The sequence below is a fragment of the Arvicola amphibius genome, chromosome X (genome assembly GCF_903992535.2).
Source record: "Arvicola amphibius chromosome X, mArvAmp1.2, whole genome shotgun sequence".
Lineage (NCBI taxonomy): Eukaryota > Metazoa > Chordata > Mammalia > Rodentia > Cricetidae > Arvicola > Arvicola amphibius.
In genome coordinates this window covers 123,473,528-123,489,735 of record NC_052065.1, presented here as the reverse complement: position 1 = coordinate 123,489,735, position 16,208 = coordinate 123,473,528, and positions in this window count along the sequence as shown.

Below are 16,208 nucleotides of genomic sequence, written 5' to 3'. Positions count from 1 at the left end.
GCCTGGTGAAGACTCTGGTAAAAACGGAGACCATTTTGCTGGAGAAGTTATACATGCTTGTGATTCAGTTAATTTTTGCTCCATATAGATCAGAAAAGTTCTAACAAGTGGCCAGGAACTGCTACAGAGGAGCTAACAGGTCGAATTTCAACCTTCTCAGGTTTGGAGAGAATTTCATCATGAAGATCATAGCCTTTCCCTGTTCAGGCTCCGAGTTGTGCAAGAAGCCAGGAAACACAGAGGGAAATTGCCTGTGGGACCTCTTTTGCCTATTCAGAAAAAGGGCTCCGCAGGATGCTGTATTCAGTGTTTGTCCCTTTATTAACACCGCTACCACCTCCACACATCCTCCCTTTTCAAATGGTAGCACTAGCTGAGGCAAGTGCTTCTCTTCTAGAATGCATTGGGCACACACGCAGGGTCTATGCCGTGCGAACTACAAAAACAACAGAACCCGGGAGTTTGCAAAATGAGCAAATCACTAGGAATTTAAAAAATAAATTTAAAAGTAATGAGAACCTAGACATTCCCATATGTGAAGTGGGAAGTTTGAAAGTTTCAGCCTTCTCTGAGCTTTCTGTGTACCCAAAAGAGGAGTTTATTTTGGAAATGGAATAAATATGATTTTTTCCCTCATCAACTCCAAAGTGGTTGAACCGATTTAGCTCAAACTATAAAAAGATTAAAACCAAATGTGCCCTGGGACAAGATTTCCCAGTGGAACTGAATGGAAGCAACTTGAGGGGCAGGATCCTGAAAACAACAAGCTTTGAGATCACATCTTTTGACTGATCCTTTAGTTCTTCAGAGCCTTGAGGTGGGATTTGGGGCATGGGGTTGTCAGTCAACTAGGCAACACATTCAAAATGATACACTCGGTTTATGAAGAGATTACTGCAAATTTCTGTGAATTTGACGTTAGTTTCTAAACATTTCCATGCTCTTTTATTACAAGTTGTTTACTCTTTTAAAAAAAAAGATTAATTTTTAAGTGTGTGTGTGTGTGTGTGTGTGTGTGTGTGTGTGTGTGTGTGTGTGTGTGCGTGCACGCGCCATTTGAAGCATTTTAAGGCCTGAGGAATTAAATATTCCTGGAGCTGAAGATACAGGTGGTTAGCAAAGTACCTCACAGGGAGGCTGAGAGGAGAACTTGAGTCCTCTGCAAGAGTAGAACATGCTATGCTGTTAAATGCAGCCATCTCTGCAACCCTTATCTTTTATATAAAGCTGTCAGTACAGTGAATATTTTTTATAGTTGCATAGATTTTACCCTTGTAAATGATCAATTAAAGAGAGAAGGGGTCTCAAGTTATTAAGAGCACATACTTTGGAGACAGACATAGATTAATGCACTAGCTCTCTTCTATTAATAAGTGCTTGAGCCTGGTGTGAAGTTTCAGCTAAACCCCAGCTTTTTCTCCTGTAAAGTGGAAATGAACCTACTACGGTGAAAATATTGAGGAAAAAAGGAGCGTAGCAGTGTTTAATACATAATGAATGCCCCAAACTAGGGGTTGTAGTTGTAGTACAACTTACGAAACTGAAGATGGTCTGAAGATTTATATTCTTTTCTACAAAATGTTCCAGATCAACTTTTCTAAAAGTGAAGTAATTCTGTGATAAACAGTAAGAATGCCATTTTCTGTGGTGCACACGTGGAGAGAAATGGAAGTTTTACAGAAGTTACCCTTATTGCAAACAATGCACTCTTATCTATTCTTGATTCGGTTTCACTGAAATCTGTTCCAGCCATTTTATTTATTTTCATTTTTCTAAGTGTGGATGGCAGCCTACTAAATAGATTGTATTACTGTCTAATGGGTCACAGCCCACACTTTGTAAACCACTTACCTAGATGAATCTGAGAAGGCAATTAGCACTCTCGGGAGCCCAGAGAGCTGTCTGCTTCTGAATTAACACCTGTGGCCAAAGTCTGAAGCCAAAAGAAAATCTTCCCTGAATCTCCTTTCCCACTAAAATGACCCCTAGAACAACAAATGACAGCTGCAAAGTGACTAGACACAAATTCTCCTCATACTTCATCCCTGGCTTGGCGCAGGGATGATGCCAGTCTTAAATCTGGCCAAAATGTGGTTATAATCTTCAGAACCTGCTGTGTGTGTGTGTGTGTGTGTGTGTGTGTGTGTGTGTGTGTAGTATGTTGTTTATAGGAGCCAGAAAAGAAAGTGAAAGGCCTGCCAGTTTTGAATTTTTTTCCTCTCATGTCATCCATGTATCATGTTTCGGCCATAACGGAGGGGAATGCCCACTACCCGGTGTGGTAACACTTTCCTTTCCAAATGATCCTCCTCCTCCTCTGGAGATAGTGAGATAGTGAGACAGGGTCAAAGCACCAAAACTGCGAGCTTTGCTCCACCTCCCCGCTTTGGTGCCTTCGCCTTGACAGAGACTTGGTCCAGTAAGATGATCTGCCCACAGCTGGTCTCCTACACTTAGAACAAATTGGAAGCAGAAGAACTTGGGGAAGGAATTTAGTTTCACTAAAAATAGCTGCAATATAGACCCTGTGACTTACCACTCCTCAGAACAGTCGGATGTGAACCGAACAGGGTCCACTGGCCCCTGAAATTCTTCTCCACTTGCTTTTCCTGCCTGAAGCTCTTAAAGTCAAGGGGAAATTTAAGACTTGATGGTTCTTTGGCCCTGATGCAGACTCTTGAAAACCTCAGAAACGAATGGTGACGATATGACCAAGAATCTTTCTGGCCTCAGGAGTGCATGACTGTTGGCACTAATAAAAACCGGGCCCTTTAAGCGTTTGGTTCATGGTGGGATCTGGCTTGCTTCTCACTACCAGGCCCATTGCATCTCCACTTCTAAGGTAGGTGAAACCGAACTCACTGGGGGAAATGCTTTGGGATTTGGGATCCTGTTGGATAACACAGGTCCAAGTTTCCTCAGCCTGGGGCAGGGTGAAAAATGTCAGGGCAGGATATAGCCTACAAATCAAAAGTCTGTGCTACTAAAACACCAATAAAGCCATGATAGTATGTGGGAATTAATTATTTTCCTTTCACCTTTCCGCCACAAAGCCAAATGATTAGTCAGGAAGAAAACACTTAGCCTGTTCAGTTAAAATCTATCTCAATTTCTTTACCAAGATTTGCATTATTTTGACAAGAGACCTTCTTATCTCTTTCCCCCACTAATGTGTGCTTTTGAATTTATCTCAGGGCATCACTTATCCCCATTTGCCTTTTTTGCTATGTAGCAGGGAAGAACAATCTAGAGTTGACCAGAAATCCCTATAGTTCAGGCAGTCTCTAGGAAAGTGGGATTCCAGCTCAGATTGACAAAAGATTTGATGGTATTCTATTTCCTTTCTAAAGTACTTCTGTTATGACTGATTTCTGGGTTTTAACCAGCTCATAGTCATAGACCATGAAGAAGGAATGAGAACTGAAGGGGAGCTGTGTTGTAGGAAGGCCGCTTGTTTGTTTCTGGCTGCTCAGCCCCAAAATAACCACACAGAAGCTGTATTAATTAAGTCACTGCTTGGCTTATTAGTTCTAGCTTCTTATTAGCTAGGTCTTACATCTTAATTTAACCCATTTCTATTAATCTCTGTATTGCCATGTGACTGTGGCTTACTGGCAAGGTTCCATCTGGTGTCTGTCTCTGACGGGGCTCCATGGTTTCTCCCTGACTCTGCCTTATTTCTCCCAGCATTCAGTTTAGTTCTCCCTGCCTAGCTCTGTTCTGCCCTGCTATAGGCTCAAAGCAGTTTCTTTATTCATTAACCAATAAAAGCAACACATATACAGAAGGATTATTCATACTGGAACTGGGAAGGTTTGGATGAGAAGTTAGGAGCCACTGAGAGGAAAAGAAGCAGCTTAGCTTTTGGAAAACTCAGAGTTGGCTTTCAAACACTGTGCTAAGTGAAATCCTAGGCCAGCATCCCCACTTGTCAATAATGGTGTTTTCATAGAAATGAAGACGCCTTTGTAAGAAATACACTTTCTTTAAATTAAAATGGCACTCTTAAAATATCACAACGCTTGTGGAAACAAGCCTCCTGATGCAGAATCATCTTTGTATACTTTTTAAAAATGAATTAAACCAATACTTCAACATTATATATGTCCTCTCCACGTCTAATCTTTTTGTCTTTTATGCTTAAGATACATGTATCCAAATGAAAACATGAATATTTGGAGTTATAAAAATCACCCTTAAAATTATGCAGTCCAATCCTCATTAAATCATGGGTTGCAGCATATTACTATTTGGTCTACCTATATTATTGCTTTATCTTTCCCTGCTACCTCAAAACGACAACTTGCACTTAAAGATCTTCTCAGCATCACATCCTACTAACACTTTCTCCTTTCATTCAGCATCGTCTTGAGGCTCATTCACTGTGTTATGAGACTAGGTGAAACTTTGAACATTCACAGTTATTTTTCCATGGTACATTTAGTGCAGCCATATGGCTTCACTAACACTAGGTGTTCAAACATGTAGCATTTTACTGAAAATTGTCAAGCGTTTTGCATTTAACCTAGGTATGCATTTTATGAAAATGATATGGGGAGCATAATTTCTTTTTCTTTTGCTGAACAGGGAGATTTACTGGAGGTTGCTTCTAAATAGTGCACTTACCTAGTACTTTGAATAAGTGATTGCCATAATCCAATCTCTATGTACAAAAACAACCTTCCAGGAATGTATTCATCAGTAAAGAAGTGGTTTCCAAACCCAGTCATGAGCCACTGCAAGACTGGCTGCCCAGAAATCACCCTGAAAGATTCTTTAAAACTTAAATCTGGCTATATCGCTGGAAATTCTGATTTAGAAGGGGTTAGTGCTCCAGAAGCAGGACTTTCAGCAAACAACCCTGGCAATTCTGATGTATCATTCAATCTGGAAATCACTGGGAAGATCCGAGTTCCCCACTGATGTCTTGTTTGTTTAAATGTGTCAATGATATTTATTTGCTTCAGAATCAAGTTTAGGCTTCTTACCTTGGCATTCGTGAAATCCCTCAACCACCTTTCCAATAGTATTCGTTATCCTTGTCTTTACTAACCCTAAACCCCCCAGTTGAATTGTATGAACTACTGTTTCCCATGTTTGCTTTCATGCCTGGTCAGTTTCCTCCAGCTATTGCCTTAGATTCCTGTGTTTTTCCTCACCTCTCTGCATACCCAAGTCTATGTGCTTTCCTATGGTCTACACAGCAATTCTGTAGGTAAGAATGATGTGGAGGACTTTTTAAACATGCAAACTCTTGGCTCTCAATTCTTGGAGATCTAATTCAGTAAATGCAGAGTTTTTAAATACCTGAGGAAACCTGATACGGAACCCATGTTCAAAAACACTGACTCTAACTCAAATATCACACTTTTACCAAATCAGAAAGACAAATATTGCATGTTTTTCTTAGTTTTGGTTCCTAAATTAATTCAGCTGCATAATATAACATATATGATATGGAAATAGAAGGAAAGCTTATGAGGGAACAAAAAAGAACCATGGGAAGGGGAAAGGGAAAATGAGAGGGTAGAAAATGAATGCAGTCACATTAATTGATATATTTCAATGAAAATATCTTTAAAAAATTTATCACTATGTACTATGAATAAACTAAAAGTAATAGAAATTCAATGTGAAAAATACAAGTTTTAAATCAGACATGAAACAAATAAACAAAAACACAAAACAAAAAAAACCAAATAAATGAAAAAAGGGGTTCTTTCAAGAGCCAGATCTCCATAGGAAGAGATACCAGAGCCTACTTTCCCTCTGGAAACACCTTAAGCATGTGTGCTCATCATGGGCAAGATAACACTTAAGTCTTTACTCAGGGCACAGGATATAACCTAGAGGGTGAAGTATTTGTTGTTCAAGCATGAAGAAGACCTGGGTTTTGATCCCCAGAACCTATACATGTCAGATTCTGGGTGTGGTGGTACATGCCTATAAGTCCAGTGCTAGGAGGTAAGGCAAGAGGATCCCAGGGGCTCACTGGTCAGCAAATCCAGTCAATTTGTTAGCCCCGCACTTAATGAGAGACCTTTCTGAAAAAGTAAGGTAAAGAACAACAACAAAAAGATACCTGGCCTCCATGTGTTGAAGCATTCACCTGCATTCACATGTGCATATGCATTCATATGTCATAAACAGAAAGTAATAATAAATAAAAATTTAAGTATTAGATCTTTCTGCTATAGATGAAAGCAAGAATAAAACATCATACAGTGAAGTTTTATTTTCTCTAGGATGTAAGACTATGAGGCAGATCCTTTATTTCTCAAATCTGAGATTTGTGTAGGGATGGGACTTAGAAACCTTCTTAGGTTATGCAATTTAAGATAGCAATACATGGATTCTAGGGAGTCTCTTGGCTTCAGTAGGATGGGAAACACCTGGCATTTCTAAATACAGTTCTTCTGCCATAAGGGAAGAATGAACACAATGCCAGGGGGTACAAAGGAGGAACAAGAGGACTTAGGCAGTGGAGATCTGAATGAACTTGGAATAGGCTTCCTTTTCTTTAACACAGAAAAGTAACTATATCTGCTATAGAATTGCCCATTGTTGAAATGTGGCTATTATTTAATTTCCAATTCTCTCTCTCTCTCTCTCTCTCTCTCTCTCTCTCTCTCTCTCTCTCTCTCCCTCTCCCTCTCCCTCTCTCTCTCTCTCTCTCTCTCTCTCTCTCACACACACACACACACAAACATGTATTAAGACACAATTATAAAATACATAACTATAGTACTAGACTAATATGTATGCTTCTATATTTCTATTCTCATAGAATTGTATTAAACATATATAGTTTACATATGTGCACAAATGCCTATGCCCTCCCTTTAATTTATAATTTATACAGAAATTACATAATTACTCGCACTTTTCTATATACTTGTGTAGCCTTTTATTAATAATGTGACTTTACATTCTCTAGGGTTTTGTTTTGTTAATCCAGAAAATGAGAATAACAATAGTACCTACCTCACAGGGTTATGGAAATGTGAAGCAAAGCCAGGCAGCCACTTGTAATCCCAGAACTTGGACAGCTGAGGCAAGAGGACTGTAATTTCAAGGATAGATATAGTTCTAGGCTAAGCTACCTGAAGTACTCAATATTTACATAAATCAGTATTTGCTTGTTATTCTGCTATTATTCCCATTTAACAAAATCCACAAATCAACTACAATTGTTTAATTTGATTCTTTATTGCGATATAAATGGAAATAAGTTATCCAAAAATTCTTTTACTACTAAAAGGCAAACAAATAAACCTTGACTACATACATTTGCATACTGCCATTTTTCTTACTTTGTAATAGATTTTTCAAGAATAAAATAACATTGCTTTTAGCCTCATTCAGTGTTACCCCATTCCTTTCTAAAAGTATGCAATATATTCAGAGTTCCACGAGCAATGCAGGAGTACACTTCATTCTGCAATATCACCGTGGTGATCTTTCAGTAGGTTCTTTTGGTTTTTATTATTATTCTTATGTGCCCATGCCTTAGTGTATTGTATGCACCGTGTGTGTGTATAGATTCACCAAACTCATAAAAGGGACTATTCCCTGAAACCAGAGGCACAGACAGTCCTGAGTTACTATGTGGGTGCTGGCAACTGAACCTGGGCCCTCTACATTCTGAAAAGACAGGAAGCACTTTTAACTACTGAGCTTTCTCTCCACCCCCTTTGATACTTACTAGTTCTTTGGGTAAGATGACTTCCTGTTCCTGGTTTCACTGACTTCAAATCAGTGTGAATTCTTTAGGGGAGAAAAATGTTGCCCATTTAAATCCCACAGCTCTGGGAAGTGGTTCTTCTATTCCTTTTCCTTCTCATCCACCATTACCACAACATCCTCCTTCTCCTTCTCCTTTCAGTTTGTGTTTCTTGTATTTTTTGTTGTGAGCTTAGTCTTTACATTATCACTATAAACTCCTCATGTATTCCCTAGGTAGAGCAGTGTTTCCAATGTCTTGTTAATTTGTTTGAATTATGGTGAGTTTTGCCCAAATTCTGAGAACTGTATGTTGTAAAATGACTTTTATATAACTTCAAAACTTTTATTTTTGTGGGTTTTTAAAATTTTTTTATTTCATGACTTTAGGGCCTGTCCTGGAACTAGCTCTTATAGACCAGGCTGGCCTTGACCTCACAGAGATCCTCCTGCCTTTGGCTCCCGAGTGCTGGGATTACAGACGTGTGTCACCAGTGTCTAGCTATAATTTCAAAATTTAAGGAATTGGTTAAGAGTCTCTTTCCACGAATTGGTTAAGAGGATCTTTCCACTGCACAATTATGTATATCATTTCCTAGACTATCTTACAGAACTTTTTCTATTCTTCAAATTTGTCTTTACCGGAATATATTTTAGGCAAATAGAGGTCTGATTTGTTTCAAATTAATAATAATTAATAGCACCCATACTGCAATTCCAATCTATCTTTGGCCAACTGAAATGAAATACTAATTTTTATCATGGTTTAAATTTCTTGAATTATTATATATGTATAATTCTGCATTATTGATTTTATTCGTAATCATGCTATTCATTTGATTACAGTGACTTTAGTGTGTATGTGTATATATACTATATATACATATATGTATATATATATATATATATAAAATATTCCTTCTTTTCCCTCTTCTCTCTCTTTTATTTTTTCATATTTATTCTAGGGCATTTATTCTTACATATAAGTATTAAAATTTTATTATACGAATATCCTGTTTTTCTACTGAAAAAACACATTTGGAATTTGAATTGTAATTTGAAGATATAATATTGACATTGAGAAAATTGAAGTTTTATATCAACTATTATAATTCATTCACTCATTTTCAGGATTTGTTTCATGTCTTTCACACTAGTATTGCAGTTTTCTTCATACTGGCTTGATGTTTTTCTTATTAAATTTATCTCAGTATTCTGTGTGGTATTTTTATTACTGTGAATATAATTTTATTTCAGTGTTTATTACTTGAATAGAGAAAGACTATTGTGTGTGTGCCAACTTGATATTCTTCCAGCAACAAAAGTTTCTGAATAAGTTGCATAGGTTCTGTTTAAGTATTTTCTTTCTCTAGCTCTACAAATGTAACATTAACAGTTAAAAATATTAGGATAGTTTCTAATGTTTACATTCGTTCCCTTTGGAGTTTTTTATTAGCTAGAAACTCCAAGTCAATGGTGAATAATAACAGGGATATGAGGCATTCTTGTCAGGTTCTGAGTTTTATTTGATTGAGTCAGTGCTTGGCCATTTGTGATTATTTTTGGCATCCATTTTTGGTAAACTGTCTGTACTGTTTCAAGATATGTCCTCTAATCATATTTAATTTTAAATGTATTTATTAGAAGTGCCACTAAATATTATCAAATGAGTTTTCAGACAATATTCATATCATCATTTATATCATTTTCCTCTTTAATTTATTGATGGCATAGATTATCCTGAGGGATTTGCTGATACTGATAATGAACCTAATTCACATTTCCATATTTAGTAGTATACATAGATTAGTGATTTCTGTGAAACATTATCTGCTAGATGCTCAGTGGTCCATGGTGTTTTATGTGTGTGTGTGTGTAATACATTTTATATATATGTATATAATATATCTATATATACGTATATATAATACATATCCATATAAATTCACATATACATATAATTTATTGACTATTTATCTTCTTGTTAGTCAGGGTTTTCTTGTTCTTTTCTGATCCTAGGTAAGTGACTCTAATTGTCAGTGTAGGTCTGTCTGGCTATCTTACTTCAGGTCATGGTAGTTAGTACCACTTTTTCCTAAGAAAACTCTTCTCTTCTACCAATCAAATCAAGAAGACTCATCTCAGGGTGGCTGTAGGGATAGAAGAAGAAAGAGAAAGGTGGAGAAGACCTCTTGGGGCCCCCCATTGGGAAGCGTCACACTTCCACCTCCTTTTATTACTCATGTCAAATCGCTTAGCTTACCCCAAAAGTAAGGAACAGGAAATGAATACCTTGAAAACATTTCCTGAACAAAGGGAAGGGTGAACTATATCCTAAATTGGTCATATTTTTTAATTGAAATACTTCTGGGTTGTATTTTTTTAGTGTTTCATTAAAAATGTCAACATGTATATCCCAAAATAAGAGTACCTATAGATTTATCTGTTTATAGCCTTTTGTGTGTTTAGAGATTAAATTTAGACTAGTGTCACTTAAAGAAGAATTAAAGGAATTGCCTGCTTTTTTTCCTTTTAAAATTTTATTCTTTTTTTTTACACTATACTAACAACAACATTTATTTAACCCAACATTGTTGTGAATTACACATTTTTTTCCTCATTTTTTTTTTATTAAAAATTTCCATCTCCTCCTCCCCCTTCCCTCCCCTCCCTTCCACCCATACCCCCACTCTCTCCCTCTCCAGGCCAAAGAGCCATCAGGGTTCCCTTCACTATGTTAAGTCCTAGGTCCTCTCAACTCCCCCCAAGTCCAGGATGGTGAGCATCCAAACTGACAAGGCTCACACAGAGCCCGTCCATGCTGTAGAGTCCAAACCCATCGCCATTGTCCTTGTTCTCTCAGTCATCCTTCACCGTCAACCACATTCAGAGAGTCCATAGCCATACTCATGAATATCTTACATATCACCATAGAACCTTCACCTGGTGATGGATGGAGATAGAGACAGAGCCCCACATTGGAGCACCGGACTGCGCTCCCAAGGTCCCAATGAGGAGCAGAAGGAGGGAGAACATGAGAAAGAAAGGCAGGACCATGAGGGGTGCGTTCACCCACTGAGACAGTGGGACAGAACTAACGGGAGATCACCAAGTCCAGTTGGAATGGGACTGATAAAATTTTATACTTATTATTATTGTTATCATCATCATCATCATCATCATCATCATCATCATCAATTACATCCCAACCACAGATGCCCATCTGTCCTGTCCCCGAATCTCTATTCCTCATCCCTCATCTATACTCTTTTTCAGATCCATGCCTCCTCTGTCTCCCCTCAGAAAAGGGCAGGCCTCCAAGTGACATCAGCCAAGCATGGCATAATATGCCACAATAATACCAGGTACATACCATCACATTTAGGCTGGAAGAGGCAATCCAGTAGGAGAAAAAGGATCTCATAATTTGGCAAAAGAATCAGCAACCATCCTCACTCACACTGTTAGGAATCCCACAAGAAAACCAAGCTACTCAGCCATGACGTTAAATTAATTAAAGGGCTTGCCTAATTATTTTTGTGGCTTTAGAGAATTTAAATGATATTGAAACATTGTTTCTCCCAAATATTTCTAGTTATATAAAAACCCATAAATTCCATTCCTGTCATGACTTGCTCAATGATAAATATTTGTTCAATATTTAATTCTCTTATTTGATAAATGATGAATTGAAAAATTCTGCTTCCTAATGAGTTGATTAATTTGTTAAGAAAACATTTCTTTTCAGAATTTTGGCTGTACTGCTGAAGAATTTATTGTAGAATATCTGTTTTTACTTCTTATTATGTCCCTTTTCACATTTCAAGACTTGGAAAGATTTGTTTTCTTTTTTTTTTCCTTAATCAGACTTCAAAGAGGGTTTTCTGTTCATCAGTTTTTCTCAAAGAACAACCTTTAACTATTTTATTAATTCTAGAACTTTTCTTGTTTGCTTTCCTAATTCCTTCTCATTTTATTTGGGATTTCTCCCAAATATCATAAGACAAGTATTAAGCTAATCTCTATTCTCATATTTGTTTGTCAATGATCTAAGTATATATAGTTTTTTTCCGTTAGGAAAGCTATCCCTGTGCCACGTGTATTTTTGAATAAAATGATTGATTTTCATTGCTTTTCAGATTGTTTGAAATTTCTCTTTGAAGTCACTGGTATTCTAAGTATATTCCTTACATATTATTTGCTTACTTTTGCATCATTTAAATTATTTCTGTTATATAGCTGTTGTGCTCAAAGAGCCAATTTTCCTTTTTTGTTTTACTGTATCCTCTGTTTCCATCCCTTTCTTAGTATCCTTTTGGATTCGTCATTGAAGTCTCATATTTTTTCCCCTCATAATTTCCATTTTGGTATTTTTTACTTTGTGCTTGTTTTTTTACTGCTGTGTGTTATCTTCCTGGCCACTTTTTGGCTCTCAGCTACACTTGTCCTCTTCTACAATTCATCTACTAAACCGTTGATTTAGTAAATCATATTTTGAAGTACCAGCAAGTCTATTTAATGTGGCCATTCAACCTCTCTCAACATTCCTCTTTTTCTCTTCATTATTGGCAATGGTTGCAGTTTACAAGTTATCACTTATTCCTCTTTTTACAAAAAATAGTTAAAAATTTTTGATAGCTTACTGAAGATGGCTTATAGTAAAGTGAGCAGCCATGGGAAAGGAGACTTATTTCAGAGTTTATAGTGTCTCCACCTGCTCTTTTGTTTAATTTCTTCATATTCTCTTGAAGTCTTAGGGCAGCAGGAACATAGTTCTGATATTTTCACAGTCACTGAACTCTTTCATTTCAAGGTCGTTATAGTTCTGGATCAGTGATTTACTTTGCACTTAGCAGAGTAAGAAAGACAACAGTTCTTTTTTTCCATTGATTTGTTTTTATTTTTTTCCATCATTTTTTATTAAAAATTTCCATCTCCTCCCCCTTCCCTCCCCTCCCTTCCACCCATACCCCCACTCCCTCCCTCTCTAGGCCAAAGAGCCATCAGGGTTCCCTTCACTATGTTAAGTCCAAGGTCCTCCCAACTCCCCCCAGGTCCAGGAAGGTGAGCATCCAAACTGACAAGGCTCACACAGAGCCCGTCCATGCTGTAGAGTCCAAGCCCATCGCCATTGTCCTTGGTTTCTCAGTCATTCTCCACCATCAGCCATATTCAGAGAGTCCGGTTTGGTCGCATGTTCCATCAGTCCCATTCCAACTGGACTTGGTGATCTCCCGTTAGTTCTGTCCCACCGTCTCAATGGGTGAATGCACCCCTCATGGTCCTGACTTCCTTGCTCATGATCTCCCTCCTTTTGCTCTTCATCAGGACCTTGGGAGCTCAGTCCGGTGCTCCAATGTGGGACTCTGTCTCTACCTCCATCCATCGCCAGGTGAAGGTTCTATGATGATATGCAAGATATTCATGAGTATGGCAGTAGGATCTGGACATTTCTGGCTCCCTCTCCTCAGCTGCTCAAGGAACTAGCTGGGGACATCTCCCTGGACACCTGGGAACCCCTCTAGAGTCAAGTCTCTGCCAACCCTAGAATGGCTCCTTTAATTAAGATATATATATTTCCCTGTTCCCACATCCATCCTTCCTATATCCCAACCATCCCATTCCCCCAAGCTCTCCCCATCCTCTACTTTACACGTTTCTCTCCCCATCCCCCCTTACCCTCATCCCACCCCACCCCCAAGTTCCCATTTTTTTTGCCCGGCAATCTTGTCTACTTCCAATATCCAGGAGGATAACTATATGTTTTTCTTTGGATTCACCTTCTTATTTAGCTTCTCTAGGATCACGAATTATAGGCTTAATGTCCTTTATTTATGGCTAGAAACCAATTATGAGTGAGTACATCCCATGTTCATCTTTTTGGGCCTGGGTTACCTCACTCAGGATGGTATCTCCAAAATATATAAGGAACTCAAGAGACTAGACTTTAAGATGCTATTTAACCCAATTAAAAAATGGGGCACTGAACTGAACAGAGAATTCTCAACAGAAGAAGTTCGAATGGCCAAAAGACACTTAAGGGCATGTTCAACCTCCTTAGCAATCAGGGAAATGCAAATCAAAACAACATTGAGATACCATCTAACACCTGTCAGATTGGCTAAAATCAAAAACACCAATGATAACCTTTGCTGGAGAGGTTGTGGGGTAAGGGGTACACTCATCCATTGCTGGTGGGAATGCACACTTGTGCAACCACTTTGGAAAGCAGTGGGTCAGTTTCTCAGGAAATTCGGGATCAACCTACCCCAGGACCCAGCAATTCCACTCCTGGGAATATACCCAAGAGACACCTTATCATACTACAAAAGCGTTTGTTCAACTATGTTCATAGCAGCATTATTTGTAATAGCCAGAACCTGGAAACAACCTAGATGTCCTTCAATGGAAGAATGCATACAGAAAGTGTGGAATATATACATGTTAGAGTATACTCAGAGGTAAAAAACAATGACAACAGTTCTTTTTGCTAAGACTTTCACAACATGCAGGACACAACTCCCATTTAGTGGTGTTCCATAATCTTCAATAAATAGTTTGGACTGTGCCATGAGAAACACTGTAACCTTAAATTCTCATGACTGGACTCTAGTTATCCTACTTCACAAGGAGTTGCATTATAATAAGACAAAGCTGGTGGTGAGGTTTAGCATAGATAACTGTAGTAGTTTTGGTGCTGTTGTAAAAATAATCACTAAAATATGATGATGTTGAGCCACCAAGTTAGTCCCAACAATTAAATTCACTTGCTGTCTACCATTATGACCTAAGTTTGATCCAAAACCAATATAGTAGTAGAGAACAAATTCCCACAAGTTGTCCTCTGACCTCCATATGAATGCTGTGGCGTGCATATCTGTGACTGTGCACATGTGTGAATATGTGCACCCACATACATGGGTACACACACACTCACACAAATGCATACATGCATGTGCTAAATATATAATAAAATTAAAGTATATTACAATGTTAAAGAATATTATTTATTTCGAATATAATATGGTTTAATATAACTTTAGAACTGGAGACATGTGGAGAGTGAAAATACATACAATTCATGCTAGGAGGAGATCAGACAAATATCTCTAATCACTGCAACTTGAATCACTGCAGGAGGCAAGAAAATAAACATTTGCTGGAATTCTGTAAAGTTTCCGATTGTTGCTCCATAAGGATAATAGGAAGCAGAAACTCAGATATGGCTATCCATTTGTACTGTCTGACCATCACATCATTGTAAGAATAGTAAGTCTGTTTTACTCTGAAGTCTTTGATAGCGCTGAAGAATAGATAGTTGTAGTTTCCCTTAGTTATGATAAAAGATAAATTAGATCTAATATTGTAACTATAATTCTTTCTTGGTAACTGTTTTTGTTGTACGTAATTTTACTATGTTAAAATTAAAACCTTTCTTTTTATTTGAACAGAAAAGATGAAATGGTGTGGGAAGGCCTTCTGTATATGTGTTGCTTTTATTGGTTAATGCATAAAGCTGCTTTCACCCAATGGTTTAATAGAGCAAAGTCATGTGGGAAATCCAAACAGAGATGTAGAAAGAGTAGGTGGAGTCAGAAAGAAGCCATGTAGCTGCCACAGGAGACAGACACCTCCTCCAGAGCTTGCCAAACTTTGCCCGTAGGCCACAACCTCATGGTGATGCACAGATTAGTGGAGATGGGTTACTTTAGGATATAAGATATAGCTAGAAATACACTTAATGATAGGCCAAACAGTATTGCAAATAATATAGCTTCTGTGTGATTATTTCGGGAGTCTGGGCAGCTGGGAAATTTTCAAGCAATCTCCCCCAGTAGATAGGTAAGTTTACAGTTATGTGTAATTGATAGTCACTCAGACTGTGTACTAGGCATACATCCACTCTACCAGCACAGTATCCCAGAAAGGAAAACAAAGAAGAGAGAATAGAGTTGCAGGGGTATTTAAAGAAGCCACTGCACGGGACTTTCTGTCCTTCAACACCATGTCATAACTGGCAAACTTTAATGTGGGATGTAGAAATATCATTTCCACTAACTAAATTTTGAACACCACTCACTATGGACAGAATCTTCCAGAGTCTTCTAACTCATGTCAATCAGAGCCTTCTTGAAAATGTCAGCATAGGTTTTTAAAATAAAAATTCTGAGATAAAGTCCTGATGTTGCTATTTGCTATTCAATATTGATGATAACATGAGCAGATATCTTGTCCAGTCTTCTCTCTCTCTTTCTCTCTTTTTCCTCTCTCTCTCTCTCTCTCTCTCTCTCTCTCTCTCTCTCTTTCTCTCTGTCTCTCTCACACACACACACATACACACCTTTTTATATAGCTCTGACTTGCCTGGAACTTTCTATATAGGTCAACGTGGCCTGTACTTTATACTCCACAGGCCTAAAAGCAAAGAACTAGCTAACCAGTACACAAGAATTATTAATTTAAACAAAGTTTTTCTATCTAAAAGT